Source organism: Lampetra planeri, chromosome 8 (genome assembly GCF_965212315.1).
Source record: "Lampetra planeri chromosome 8, kcLamPlan1.2.h2, whole genome shotgun sequence".
Taxonomy (NCBI): Eukaryota; Metazoa; Chordata; class Hyperoartia; order Petromyzontiformes; family Petromyzontidae; genus Lampetra; species Lampetra planeri.
In genome coordinates, this window is record NC_136114.1 from 9,684,666 (window position 1) to 9,699,664 (window position 14,999).

At 41.5% G+C, this 14,999-nt stretch overlaps 2 long non-coding RNA genes across 2 annotated transcripts in view; one reads left to right on the forward strand and one right to left on the reverse strand.

Moving 5' to 3' along the window:
* The window catches only part of LOC144720479 (uncharacterized), an 86,447-nt gene that overhangs the window by 48,634 nt on the left and 22,814 nt on the right, over nucleotides 1-14,999 (forward strand). The gene's annotated exons all lie outside the window — the stretch shown is intronic.
* On the reverse strand, nucleotides 1,552-4,567 carry LOC144720478 (uncharacterized). The gene is made up of 3 exons (XR_013585764.1): nucleotides 4,387-4,567; nucleotides 3,804-3,837; nucleotides 1,552-2,137 (listed from the first exon to the last, which is right to left on the reverse strand). It is a non-coding gene; the product is annotated as an uncharacterized LOC144720478 (long non-coding RNA).

The window sequence follows — 14,999 nt, forward strand, 5'->3', positions numbered from 1 at the left end:
TTTACAAAAACATATTGAATCCAAAATTTGAAAAAGTGGTCTGAACATTAAATAAATAGTTTATAGATGCTATGCTATGTTGTTTGTGTGCCTGCATTAAAGGAAAATATAGCCGAAATGGCCCAGTGCTTTAGAGGTCAGAGTGCTGAGCGGGCATTAACTAAAATCCTGGGTTCATATCTGTGCAACCACCCATGATTAAAACCGGGTTCACAACTATAGTGAGTTGATGATGGTGCTAACCTAGTGACCAACGATTACGCAAAATAACCATTTTATAAAAACTTGCTTTTAAAATTAATTTGGCTAAATTATAGCAAAGAGAAGTTAAAGCTCTTAGTTTGAATGTCATATGCAAACATGAATCGCATAGCCAAGCAATTTGGAAAATATGATCTCCATTTTTGTGAGAATTAAACGTCCACTTGAATGATTTTCACAATTAAAATTTCGTGAAAATCTCGAGCACAGCAATTCTTGGCCACGTGGGGTCACACCATTTTAAACATTTTTTAAACAGATTATTTATCTTATGGCATGAAAGTGCACTAGGAATGAAAGATTATAATTGGGATAAAGACCATGTGTTCCAGACTGTGCGTCTGTGCTATATGAGTTTTAAGCTCCGTTAATAAAGAAAATAGACTTTAAAATCAGAGTCACATGTTGCTCTATAACACTCTTTGGATAGAATTAACATTAAAATATACGGTGGTGATGTTGCAATGGGATCACTTGAAAGACAATGCTGATGGTGATTATTAAAGTCCATTTTCTTGTTAATAAGGCTGTCAAACTTGTGTTAGAGGGCATACGGCGATAGTATTTATCTGCAAGATAAGAGCTGTTTGTTTTTGAGGGCCAGATCTTCTTTTAATGCAACTGCACGCAGATTATCGTGAACAAAATATCATGCATTGTAAATTTAGCGTATATTTAAATGAAACAGTAGTCGACTTTTACTTTTCATAAAATAATTTTGCCTACAACACCAATATACGGTATAGCCCTTTGTTAAGTCAGTGCTGGGTGAACGCAGACTGTGACGGCTCACGGCGATTGTTTGACCATGCTTCGCCACGCTGGTCCGTGCAAGTTGTTGAGGGCTGGGTGGGTACCCGGGACCAGTTCAGAAATCTTTCACTACTGATATCAGCCATGGCCGGGAATCGAACTTAGATCCGGGCATTGACCTGTGGAACAGTGGTCGGTGCATAACGCAGTGCGCTAACCATTGCCCCACTGATCCCTCCAAACCTTCCCAATACAGTACTACCCGATGAAACGAAATTTAAAAATACAACAGTACTTGGAATTTCGATTTAAAGCTTTCGTGACTGCAGGGATTCATCTTCTTGGTTCTTTCGGTAAAGTCACGTAGAAGGGAAATAATAAAATTAAAACATAATAAAATAATTATTTTATAAAATAATAAAAATAAAGCATAATAAAAGAATTATTTTATAAAATAATAAAAATAAAACATAATAAAATAATTATTTTATAAAATAATAAAAATAAAACATAATTAAATATTTTTTGTTGTTTTTATTTTTATTATTTTATAATTTCCCTTCTACGTGACTTTACCGAAAGAACCAAGAAGATACTTGGAATTTATAAAAGATATCGGTTTGTAATTGAAGTGTTTTTGGGGCTACAAATTAATAATGTAATGAACTCTCAAAACATGATTTTGCATATATAATGCAGAGCCTTTTAATGCTGCCACTCAAGCGTGTGCTATAGGGTGTGACTGTAAGATGACTCCCCTGCTGCGACCCAGTGGAACGCATGTTGGTGTGACAGTGAGTGGAGAGGACTTGGCAGCAAGAAAACAAAGACAAAGACCCCCTGTATAGCCTCAAGCAGACTTGATGCAATTGCTGTTAGCGAGCACCTATGAAGGCTTGGAGTGGGTGGCCAGCACCACGCCCGGCCGCCTTTGGCTCCCTAGTGGCAATGTTTACACACCGCACCTAGTACTCATTTGAGGCTGAGTCGACGTAGGGGTGGCCCAGGACCGGTTCAGATAATGTAATCATCACTGGTGTTGGTCGTGGTCCCCAGGTTCGCAGCGCAGCGCGCTAGCCGCCCGACTGCTACTCCACAGCAAGAACGTTTAAAGCTGTGCCACCTGCAAATGCGATGTATTGAAAAATATATCATTATACATTTCTGTGGGGCATTATGAGTAAAAGCATATATGAGCAGAACTCCGTTCTGTTTCCATATATAAAAATGTGTTTAAATCCATCGGCTTACCGGCTTTCCAGACGAATGTTTGCGTTGAATAGTTTGGTAAATTGTTCATCTGGCAGTGTGTTCAACAAGCCTGTTGGTGATGATACTCAGAAGGTCAAAACCTGTCCAGGGTTTGCAATGCTGCTGGATAATGTTGGTCTAGAAAGCCACTTGGCTGATTGACTAAACCATATATAATTATCTGGACTATAAGATTCTCTAAGTTGCAATTTGTACCTTAAACATTTGCTTTAAAATATTGTATGTCTGAACAATTTAGAGATTACACTGCAGTATATGTGGAGACACGGAACAGAGTTCTACTCACACACATATATATGGTGATAATAAAATGTGCACAGGATACAGGTGTAGGCGTTGTTTTGTTGTAAGACAATTGTTTTTGTGCCTGAAAATGGTACCCGGTTTATCACTGCCACGATTAAGCCGCGATTGGCAATACAGTAAAGGCGTTATAAACATAGGAAATTAGATTTGAACCACACAGTGGAATCAATAACGTAACTGATACTTGTTTCTGTCTTAAAGTTGTATGCCAGCGAATGCACGGTACATGTTTTGCTGTTTTCATACCAGTAAAATATATTATTTTGCAGGTAGATATCAGGTACCCTGATGTGATGCTGTTGGGGTAAAGTGTTTGTGCCTGCTCAGAGCAGTCTGCTGATGAAAAACCAATTTCAAAACCTCTTATTGAGTGCACACTTCAGGAAAGCAAAAACGTTATTTGTTATTTTAATTTTATTTCTGGTTGTCTCTACTGTTTATCTGTTCTTACCCACACCTACTGGATATCTGTGGAAAGGAGCCTCATCGGATTCCTCCGGTCTAAATACAGATTCTGATTCCGAACTCAATGTACACGTGGTACAAAAAATATCACAACATTGGAAAATGGAATTCTGTCACAGTGTTCGTTTTGTTGTCCACATTAACTTAATATGACTCGGATTTCGACACTCGAGTTGTCCATAATAGAGGTTTTTGGGTTAGATCGCGTAAATATATAAATGTGTCGTTAAAACCCACCACCACGCGACACAGCCAACTAGTAAGGGTTGTCACGTAAACAGAACGTGGCAAATGCGTCACTAGTACAGCACTAGTGTATAGTAGTATAGTGTAGTGTATAGTGTATTGTATTGTGTATAGTAGTATAGTGTAATATACTAGTGGAAAGCCAAGCCACAACATTTACAACCCGAGTACGACGTTTCTAGCTGTGTTGTGATACATTTTAAAACAATATGGGCTTGCTAGCTGAACACTCTACCTGTGTTGTATCAAATTAACAGACAGAGTGCCATATTTGGGCCACTCAGGGGTTGCTACCATTGCGTAACGGTTCCCGCACTGCACGGAGAGTCCAGAGGTCGCGGTTTTAGTCCTCCGGCGCACCAATTGAAGCGATAGTGCAAGTTGATTAAATGCCCCCAGACCCCCCGCGGCCCGCCTCTGTGCACCCGGCAGTAAGCATGGGGACACCACGGTTCGATCGGCCGGTCACGTGTGGTGGGGTAAAGTGTGGGTACACCCACCTCTTTGGGGCCGTCCATAAATGACGTCACGCACCTGGGGGGGGGGGGGGGTTGAGAAATGTGACGTCTCATCAAAATGCGCAACTTGAAATAAATATAGACAACACATTCTACTTAATTACATATACTTTTTGATAAATGTTTTCTCCTACAACATCAGAGTGCAGCGGCACATTAAATACGCACTACAATGACAATAGTTTAAAGCGATTTGAAGCATGTTTTATATTTTGGGGGGGGGGGGGCAGAGCTTTGTGACGTCATATTTGAGGGGGGGGTCTGACTTTTTGTGACGCCGTGTGACGAGGGGGGGGGGGTCAACAATCGTCCAAAATCGCGTGACGTCATTTATGGACGGCCCCTTTCCAAAACGTTGGGCCGGCGTGGACGTTGTATAAGGTCGAAAAAACCTTCGACAGGGACTCCCTCGAGCTACGGTCTCGTGGAGACCCTTCTGCCACCAGTGGCGTAAGGTAAAGCCAATCACAGACCTGCACCTTTACCCAACCTGCGGCTATTACGATGGTCATTTGTTGCACATTAACGCGAGCGCCGGCCAGACTGACATTAGGCGAACGCTTACCTTTAGGCCACAGCGCCGGGATGTGAATCGATTTGAAATTCACATTTAACGTTGATGGACCGGCGTGTGCAAGCGTGGCCGCGCGTAGACGCCCCACGCCAGAGTGAATGCCCCCCCCCGACCCTTGGCCACGGGGTTGCAGTCCATCGTTCCGACGAGTCAGCGAATGCGCTCGTGGTACAGAAACTAAAAAAAACAAACCAAAACCAACACCCCGCGTGTAAAAATGCGTTCGCAGATTTTAAAACGACTCGCTTGCTTTCTCAGATGAAGATGGGCGGCCACTCAGACGGGACACCGATTGATTTAAAATGGAATAACATCGTTGTTCGGAGTCATTAAGTCGGCACGACAAGCATTTTCGAAAGAGAAATTCGGGTGATGTTAGGCAGATTTTGTTCGAGGTAAAAGCAATGCAGTCGAAGGCTAAACGCAGAAAATCACTCTAGAATTCAAAAATAGAATTGTTTCATTTATTTCATACACGTAGTGCATTTGCAATTTTCAACTCCTTTAAGAGAATTTATGAAGGATACTATACAACACGGTTTTAATGGTAACAAAATTGTCATAAGGAGAGGTTTGTATGTGTATATTAAAAAGCTCTACAAATGTGTTTCTTTGGTATAGAGTATGCTCATAAACGTCAGAAAGCTTATCTCATATAATCGTTATTTTCGCAGAATTTAAAACGTATTGCAGATATTCTCTTTATAGACTCAGCATGCTCATCAATTATCTTGATTAAACGCATGCACGTGGCCCGAACTTTGACCTTTTCACTTTATTTCAATGCATATCACATTTTAATTGTTTCCTTTTTTTTACAATGCCTCCGAACATAAACATGTTTATAAAAAAAAACCTACCGTGCAAAGGAGATATAATAAAAAAACACATTCAGCCTTCTGTCGACAGTAATAGGCCATTCTTCCCTGGTTTCAGTGTGCACTGTAAACCTCAATCCGCTATCGGGCGTCGGGAAATGGCACTCGGCATTCATCTGAATTTACGGCGTAATCCCGCTCGGCGCTTGTTTTACTGTGCACTCCAGTCCCCGTGTCCTGACCCCGCACTGCTTACATCGTAACGAATGGCATTAGGCTGCAAATAGGCTATGAAATGCAATTCATGTGCCAGAATTTTGGATGTGTCAGTGTGTCCCCCCCCCACCCTGCCACCACCCCCCCCTGGGTAGCTGGATTATGGCCAGGGGAACGGCGGCAGCCCTTTGGGGAACGTGGTCCACATGTGGTGCTCTGTCTGGATGCGCAGGGCACACTGACAACTCTTGGACGTGAGACTTTATATCTTGCCTGAGCTTCCTCGGAGAGCCTGTATACGTGACCCTAACGATGTGGGTTTTCGCATTGTGCGCGGTACAGCTCTGCGAAATTATTCCGGTTGTACCGCGTGCCGTCGGGTGCAATGTCCAACGCTTCGCTCTGCATGCTGGGAGCTCTTCCCGAAGGAGCTCCCTCAATTTCAGTTCCTGAAGAAGCTCCCGGAACATGAAGCGAAGCGCCGGACATCGTGGCGACCAACATGCGGTACAACCTGAAAACACGTCAGAAAACCTGTGTATGTTTTTTTTGCTATTAACAAAGTCTCATATGCTTCATAAATATTTTATACTAAATCCATTCGTCGAAACATTACGGTTTTCCTAGAGGAATCCCATTAGTGGCCTGGATATTTTTCAGGTGGGTTTACAGTGTGGAAACAAATAAGCATCACTCTCTGCCATCATAAAAATGTCCGAGGTAAAAAAAAGGATGCCTTTTAACTTACAATCGCTGTCATCGTCTATGTGAATGCCAATATGCTTCTGCGGCTGCTACAACCTTGAACGTACCTTGCAAATTGCAAGAGACGCCCGTGTCTCCGTTATGAAGCTGCACACAACTCATTTGTGAAGATGACCTAGTTTTCATTGACCAAGCCGATACCTTAATTTCCCCCTGCCTAAAGACTCCAATTGTCCCTGCACACGTTACACGAATTTTACTTCATTTCTCAAAATTCTTCACAACTCTCAACGCAACAAAATTACAAAAGTGAGAAAAGCAATTGGAACATTTCTAAGACACAATACGATTAGCATTGTAACATTTATGGTCACGTTATTTTCTTTTACCTAGATCAAAGCTCATAGGTCATAGATAATTCATCATCACGATCTTAAGCAACTGGTTCCTTCCGGTCAGACTGAGTCCCAGACTCTTTGCGATAAAAATGCCCCTCGAGTGTTGTGACTGACAGACTTACTCAGAGAAAGGCAAATTACATTTCTTATATATGTATACACTGTTGGGGAGTTATATTATGCTTCGTTATTTTGACATACGTCAAGTATTTATAGAAATGTATATCGTATAGAACATTATCCTGCGATGGAGACTTGGTTATACGACTTGCGTGAAATGCTCTAACATCTAAAAGTGGTCACTGAATAGGTAAAACATTCAAGAATCTAGGACGGCACCTTGGAAAAACATAAAAGCCACTCAAATCAGGATTATGCATGGCAATCATTGGCCCCTACTGGCGGACTAATGCCCATTTATTCTAGATTTGAAGCTTTCGTGACTGCAAGGATTCATGCTCTTAGTTATTTCGGTAAAGTCACGTAGGTAAAAGATGACATTTTTTTTATTAATTTCAATTTCATCTTTTACCTACGTGACTTTACCGAAAGAACTAAGAGTATATAATGCCCATTTGCCAGCCGGGTGCCGAGTCATATTGTGCCTAAAGGGACAGTAGGCACTGGGGGTGGCATTTCACGTGTGTTTAGATGAGATGTGATGTAATAAGCCGCTCTGAGGCGTCCCGGTGTATAGGGCGCAATATACAACAAACAGGTCCCTGCGGGGTGGGCTGGTAGGAACGAATAACCAAAGAATATAAACATAATGTATTATTTTACACTTCTTCTTGGTTCTTTCGGTAAAGTCACGTAGAAGGGAAGTCCTCAGGCGGGGACGGCTGCTTGCGTTGTGGCCGAAACGTCGTGAGAATTGTTTTATTATGTTTTATTATTTTATTACTTCCCTTCTACGTGACTTTACCGAAAGAACCAAGAAGATGAATCCCTGCAGTCACGAAAGCTTTAAATCGATATTTTACACTTGTTTAGCCAGGAAAGCCTCACTGAGTCTAAAGGTTGTTGTAGGGTCCTGCCAAGTGTTTGCAGTAGGGGGCGATGTTGCTACACCTAATCGGACGATACGAAGAGAGAGTTTGAGGCCTAGTTCTAGGCTTTAGGCCTAGCTGTAGGCTTTAGGCCGCTGTGAGTTAAGTTTTAATTTAAATGTTTTAATTATTAATGTATAATTATTAATGTAAAAGCTTTAAATGTAAATGTTTCTATTTATACAACAAAAACAAACCCTTATCACGATGACATCTCTCCTGAGGACGGTGCGTCGATGGAGAACGTCATCGCAACCCATCGATGCCAGCGAGGTTGATGAGGGCGATCAAGTGGGTGATCGCCTCCTGGCTGGCACACGAATGCCCACTTTGCAGGCTGGTGCGGGGTCCATCGCGACACGCAGTGAGTCCATTGGTTGTACTACAGCGGAGCATTGTCGCGATTGTGATGGGGTGTGATGCAGGGCGCTTTGAGTTGCTGAGGCATTTACGTGCCCCATTAATGCGAATCCGCATCTTTAGTTGAAGAGGCAACTGTTATTTTTGTACATGCCTGTATTTTCGTTGAATCTTCAAAGGATAATTGATTTCGCCTCTTCAAAATGCAAAGCACCTGAGCATTCATGTTCCTGTGCCATACCACATTTTATAATGAAGGCCTCCCCTCCACCACTGCACTGGGACTCGGGTGAATGGGCCTCAGCCCCCCCCTCGCCCCCACCCCCGGCTGTCCCTGGAGCTCGTTGTTGGGGCACCACGGTGGCTAGGAGATGTTAGCTACCTCGCCTGGTATGCAGGAGCTCGAGGGTTCGATCCCGAACTTGACGCCTGCTGTATATTCTTAGGTTTTTTCGGTAAAGTCACGTAGGTAAAAAATTGAAATTAATAAAAGTAAAATAAAAAAATAAAATAAAAATCACGACGTTTCGGAGGCAACACAAGCTTCCGTCTTCAGGTGGAACCGTCACAGCACGATAGCTGTATCCACTCCAAAACGTCGTGATTTTTATTTTACTTTTATTAATTTTCATTTTTTACCTACGTGACTTTACCGAAAAAACCTAAGAATATGAATCCTTGCAGTCACGAAAGCTTCAAATCTAGCCTGCTGTATATTTTTGGTTCTTTCGGTAAAGTCACGTAGAAAGGAAATAATAAAATAATAAAAATAAAACAATAAAATTCTCACGACGTTTCGATTGCAACACAAGCAATCATCATCACGTGTAAAAACCACAGCAATAAAATTTGACACCTGATGATGATTGCTTGTGTTGCAATCGAAACGTCGCGAGAATTGTATATTTATTATTTTTTTATTTCCCTTCTACGTGACTTTACCGACAGAACAAATAATATTAATCCCTGTAGTCACGAAAGCTTTAAATCGAAGTTTGCTGTATATTTGAAGTTCGCGTGTCTTTCTCCCCGCAATTGCTTGGATTTTTCTCCGGGCCCTCCGTTTTTTTCCTTCCACATTCAGAAACATGCGTTTAGAGTATGTGACTAACACAAATGAGCAATCATTTGTGATAGGCAGGTCGCTTCTGAAAAAAGAGCTACACAGCTCAGTGGGATTTACTCTGGTAAAATATTTTTTCAAAAATGTTTTTGGGTGCCGGGCGGCAGTTTCATCCCAAGCTATGCCAAGTTGTTGCTTTTTGGCCTCTCTCTCTCCCTTGTTTCCTGCTCGGTCTGCCCTCTCTTCACCTCCCACCCCTCAAACCCTCTATTACCCTAATATAGTTTATTTTATTCATGAAATCCTCTTGGGATGCAATTGCATATAGATGTGATATAAATTGCTGCTGCTGTTGTTGCCGTTGCATTTGCATTATTCTAAGCAGTATATAAAATTGGAGATTTTTGGTGCCAGACAGGAGACCAGAAGTTTTCTTTTGAGATTCTGCCCATTGAAATTCACAGACATAGCAGAATTTCCAATGACAAATCCAAGAGACCAATGTGTTTACACCGCAGCTTTCATTTCCCAATCAGTGGCTTTCCCACTGAAGCAAATCAGTGAAATAAAGCATCTGAAACTAGCTTAAAGCCCCCTAACAAACCACAAATGCAATTGCTGACCCGCTAAATCGCATTAATGGAAATGTTATTTATCAGAAAACCACTCATCTGATTTCACACTATGCAAACGCGAACACAGAATGATGAAAATTCAGGCAGAAAAAAAAGTGCTGTATCATTCATGCGTGGTATACACTTTGACTGAAAAACAAATACGTGCAGGTTTGCTCAATTGTACAGCTGGTGTTCGAGTGATTTGGAACATCAGTAGTATGGATCAGTCAAGTATATTACTCGCTGCCTGCCTGCTGGTAGCTCTATCACACCACTATCCCAACTCACCGCCGAGTGTGACAGTCATCAAAAAGTTCCGCTGGTGAATGACAGTAAATCTCAGCAGAGTTTATGAGCTGCGGCGTTGTAAGCAAACGTCCACTTTCCTAATGCTATTTTGGCTGTTGGGGAGAACACCACTGCAAAATATTTGCTGTGTCAGACGTAGGAACTTGCTATCATACATACCCACCCACCTGCCTTCGTTGCCTGCTCACCTGGTGGCTTGCTGAGGCAGGGCCACATAATTGCCTTTGACTTGGGCGTCTACATGTGAAATGTGGTTCCCCGAAATTGTAGCTCGTTTTCGCTCAACATCGCAAAGTGTTCGCGCACACACGCCAAGTGCTAAGACACACACACACCGATGTGACAACAGCGCCAGCGCTAAAGCTCTCCTCGCGATGGCACAGCGATGCCCCAAGCGGTTGTCTTCGCTTCCCTGGCTCCATTCCATTTTCTCGTTTGTCAAGTTTCATGTCATCAAAGCCAGTGGAGAAAGGGACGTGTGCGTGTGTTGGACTTCTTTCGCACCGTACGTAGCCAACCGTGGTAATCGGAGGTGCGGGGGAAGGACAATAAACTGAATACAAAAAGTAGTTCTAAAGAAATGAGTTTTAAATCGAGATGTTAAAATTCAGAGCTTCAGTGGCTTCCTAATATCGGAAGGAAGATCATTGCAGACAGCGGCAGAAGTGCATCTCAAATCAAGCGATGCACTAACCATCTTTGCTCTTGTACTATTGGTGCATGAACAATTCAAAGTTATTCTAGCAGTCTGCTGACCTTTGCAGTGTCAGAACAAGTTGTTAATGAAACATTATCAGCACATTTTTATTTCTCCGGCAGCAACGGTCAGCCAGAATCTCTAGATTTTTCTGTTGGTTTCCGCTTTAGTTCCCATTGGTTCCTGATAACAAAGATAGTTGATAAAATCAAGCAAATAATTTTAATTTACATTTGCTCAGCAGCATTCTCTTATTTACGGACAAAAAATAAAGCACTACGTAAAAAGAAATCCAGCATCTAGACCAAAAACTGTTCATCTATATGTCAGGAGAACTTCTCTCTTACCACTCTACTAATTCCAATGAATGAGGTGGCATTTGAAAGCTGATGGTGTCAATTGTATGCAAATGGATTTGCAATTGACAAAATATATTATAGGCCTTTGGTCCCCACAGTAGACACATGCAAGTCGACCACAATTTTGTGGCGCTGCCTCAGAAGTGACAAGGTCCGCTGATTCGGATTTAGTGGCCGTACCGCTTGCTGCTTTCCCTCGTCAAAAAGCAATAAGCCGTCCCGCGAACTTCTGCCGTCCTTGCAGCAGCAGCAGCAGCGGCTTTTGGCTCAGCCATCGAACAAAGGCGGTCGCCGCATCGCGCGGCGCTTTCAGATGCGCTTCTGCGGCCGTCTGGAACGCTCTTCCTTCCGATGTCAGGAAGCCACTGGAGCTGTGCCATTTTAAATAATCTCAGTTGAAAACGAATTTATTTAGAACTGCTTTGTGTTTAGTTTGTTGTCCTTCCCGCACACCTCTGATTAGCACGGTTGGCGACGTATGGTGCGAAAGAAGTTCAATATACATGCATACAGAGTTCCGTCCTAACTGATAACATTTTCTATTGCCACCTTGTACTTCCACCACAGCATCTTTCGTCGGATGTTCACTGAAAAATATGAAAGGATGTGGTGACGTCACCTACCGCTGTCGAACCCGTCTCTACATGGGAAACCACTGGGTTAGTTATTATGTTTAGCCTTCACCGCATCTGTCTGCTTCTCGTTGATTCAGCACATTTGAAGTCTTTTCATTTATCCTATAGATTATAGAGTTTTACATCGTTTAAGATACTGTACTCTCATAAAAGTTCAACATACATTCATTATCCTCTCTACCAAGGCCGTAGCCATGGAGTCAACATTGGGGGGGACCAAATCTTCCAGGGGGTCTGGGCCCCCCCCCCCCCCCCAGAAAAAAAAAATCTAAATTTGAAAACTAATTTCCTGCCTAAAATATTAAAAAATTCACTAACACATAGGATGGACTTTTTATTTATTTTTTACAATAATGAATAATAGTGTATTGTATTTATTGCATTGCTATGTTTTTTATTTTTAACCTTTTCTTGTTTCATTGTATGTAATGGCAGAGATTAGGGATTAATAAAGTACAACCACAACCACAATCATATAAACAGAAATCTATTTTCTAACAATATATTGGGGGGGACACTTTGAGCATATTTGAATATTGGGGGGGCCTTGCTCTCTACCATTTACAATAAGCCTATCGTGCGACAAGGGCCCTGTTTAAAAATCATAGAGCTGTGTTATTATGGAGTGGTGCTTTTTTTCTTCTTGGTTCTTTCGGTAAAGTCACGTAGAATGGAAATAATAAAATAATAAAAATAAAACATAAAAAAATTTTTATTTTATAAAATAATAAAAATAAAACATAATAAAATAATTATTTTATAAAAGACAGCCCTGTTCTCCACCTGAGGACGGCTACTTGCGTTGTGGCCGAAACGTCGTGAGAATTATTTTATTATGTTTTATTTTTATTATTTTATTATTTCCATTCTACGTCACTTTACCGAAAGAACCAAGAAGATGAATCCCTGCAGTCACGAAAGCTTTAAATCGAAATTTGAGTGGTGCTTTATTAGGGGGCAGGGAAAGAGCTTGCAATTGGGGGGGGGGGGGGGCACCGTACCTTCCTGGCGAATCCCGGGTGTGCAGCTATGGGCCTCAAACATGCACGCCGTGGTCGCGCACGCCGGAGAAATTGTTTCTCATCGTGAGTATTAGATTTCGACAGAAAATTCTCTCCCACGTAATATATCGCCATTGAATCGCAATGGGCTGCCCACCAGGTTTATATATCTGTGGCAACCATGGACCAATAATAAAGCTTACCGAGTAATGCTTATATATTGTGAACGACGTTTTAAAATTCAGCTTTACCTGTCGCGCTGTTTATTATTACATTTGTATGCCAGAGCAAAGCAACATTATTTATACCCAGGTCAAAAGTGATATGTTTAAAACGCTTCCCCTGCTAAATAACGTTGCGTTCATTATATGTAGTGCCTTAGAAATAGCAGTACTCCTAAGGAATGCATTGGTTGATATGAATGTTGTTGTGACGATACGTTTCGTCTGCCAGCGGAGATGATCAATAATCCAATCATATTAGCAGGAAGAATTCAATAAGTCAGGAGATCGCACGTGGCCCTTGTCAGCATGAAATGTGTGAATTCATTCATTCTCCACAGGCCAAATATTATCTTGCAACTGATTGGGCAAGGATGAACTCTCCTAGCTCTGCAGAAGTAAGAGGTGGGCAATATATTTGATCCTGATACTGAATTGCCACATATATTTATAATATAACCACGTGACACCTCTTTGTATTCAAAGCCACTCTTCAATTATTATTGAAACATTTGACCATAGCCTGTCTTACTCATTGTGGGCATCAGCAGGCAGCGCAGGGAATCCATTGTTCCCCACCTTCAATGACCTGCACTGACCAATATGATGAAGTATGATAAAATAGAGGCCCTCATACAGCAATTGATTGACAAAAACGCTGTACAAACTTATGGCAGAATAATTAATTTCAATTGGACTATAATTCAATTAATTACAACGCAGCATTAAATACATAATGTAAATAGTGATTCACTTTATTTAAGTACAGGCAGTACCTGGTACTGGGTGATGCATTGATATTGTCTTAGCTGAGCAATACCTTGTACCAATGGGCAATCTCAATATATGGCAAATCACAGAGTCAATAAATTGTATGAATCATCATTGTGGCAATCACAACACTGCTCTTCAATATCTGCAGGTGTCACCTGCAACACCCGCATTGCAATGTGTGCTCAAAACAACAACAACAACACGGCACTCTCTGCGGAGTGTAAGTATGGAAGTGTAACTGTGGTCGAGGTGACATTCGAATTGACAAGGCCTTGCAATCGTCCACCACGGCGGCGAGCCCACGGACTGCGTTGCTAACACTGGTCAACACACTTTTTCTGGCATAAGGTATTCCAACGGTGTTAAGGTAATTTTGGGGTGCTGATTCCAAATCTGGCATCAGTTTTTGTCTATCATATCAGGTTTTTGAGATATCAAATATTGCATTTTAAATAAAAACTGCAGAAGAAAAATATTAAATAAATGTGGATATCTACATTAAATTATATTATAAACACACTATCCTAAAAATATAGCACCATATTTTAACACTAAAGCAGTCACTGACTCGCAACAACTTGCAATCATAAGTGACAGAGTTAATTTCGGGTAAAATCAATAAAAAGGGGGTATGCCGATAGCATAAAAATGAGATGTGATAGAGCAAATCTGAGATCAGATTTGGAATCAGCACCCTGAAATTAGTCTAAAACAGCCGCAAAAGTCCAGGCCAGAATTTTTTTTGTTGACCAGTGTAATCCATGGATTCCCACCGTGTTGTTGTTTTGTTGTTGCCAAATTTAATTTATTACCTTTTTCTTTTTTAAATTCTGAGACGCGAATTGAAGATATTTCATTGACTGCTCTCGCTGCGATCCAATGCGCACGCCCGAATCAAGATTTGCAAGACGGTGGAGATGAAAAAGAAAATCCATCAGTTGCAATTTTAATCCCATTGTGCCAATACAATGGTACGTGCGCAAGCAAGCACAGCAGCATATTAAAATGAACAAACAGCGCTGTGAATGAACTGAACAGGTAAAGAGAAAACAAGAAAGCTATACATGTTTATGTTATATTCCAATAGTAAGGTGCCACAGAGTTAAAATGGACGTTTATAAATGATTGCAGCATGTTGTAGCGGAACGAGCAGCAGAGCAGCATATGGAAATCGTAACGAGCAGCCATCATTACCGCAATGTTTAATGGCAAGTCCACGTCCCAGATGACCTGCTTAAGGGTATCTGATATCAGGCAACGCCATGTTAAGTAATGTCGTTTCAGTATTAATGTACCTGACCGTAACATAACCTTAATGTAACGCAAATAATTTAAACACAGGTAACACAAGTAACGTTAATTTAAGTAGCGTAAACCTAACA